The sequence below is a fragment of the Microtus ochrogaster genome, linkage group LG7_11 (genome assembly GCF_000317375.1).
Source record: "Microtus ochrogaster isolate Prairie Vole_2 linkage group LG7_11, MicOch1.0, whole genome shotgun sequence".
NCBI classification, from domain to species: domain Eukaryota; kingdom Metazoa; phylum Chordata; class Mammalia; order Rodentia; family Cricetidae; genus Microtus; species Microtus ochrogaster.
Window position 1 is genome coordinate 2,463,479 of NC_022032.1, and position 889 is coordinate 2,464,367.

Below are 889 nucleotides of genomic sequence, written 5' to 3' on the forward strand. Positions count from 1 at the left end.
ATGGGCAAGCATCCTCAAATGCAGGTAACAGCTGATGTCATATATACATGATGTATTAATATAACCATTATATAAATATATTGTTTAACATATAAAAATCTGAAATATAATAAAAGAAGGAATATAAGAAAAGTTAAAGATATGCATCAAGCATGAAGGCATACACAATGGGCAAGCATCCTCAAATGCAGGTAACAGCTGCTGTAACATGAATATTAGATTAGGTTACATTTTGAGAATTTAGCTTGGCAGTAGAGTGCTTGCCTCTATGCATCTACAAAGCTTGCTGAGTCTCATTAGTGTTGTCTGCTGGTGCTGTATGTATTTAGGGTTGGGCAAGCCTCGTGGGACGTGGGACGGGGTAAACCAGCCGGAGCTCATCCCAGGGGAAAACAGTCTGTCTTCCTCAGCAGCCTTCCTTTGACTGCCTGTAGCTCTTCATCTAGGGGAGGGGCCATAGGACCCCCAATCCATGCTGGTGTGTTAATGGAGTAGTCTTGTGGGGCAACCACATTGCTGACCGTTCCTCGGTGTCGCTCCCAGAAGACACAGTCTCACGGCGGCTCGCTCAGCCCTCTGGCTCTTGTAATCTTTCTGCCAGCTTTCCCACTGATATTCTCTGAGCCTTAGGTACAGGGGTTGTGCGACAGACGTCTGCAGAGGCTGACCTTGACTCAGATAACCCCTTACAACCCTCTGCAGAGGCTGACCTTGACCCAGATAACCCCTTACAGCCCTCTGCAGAGGCTGACCTTGACCCAGATAACCCCTCCTGGTGTGCCCGGAGGCTTGGTTCCTACGTGATTCTAGATTCTGTCCATTTGGCAGTTGACATTAACCATCGTGATTCTAGATTCTGTCCATTTGGCAGTTGACATTAACCATCGTG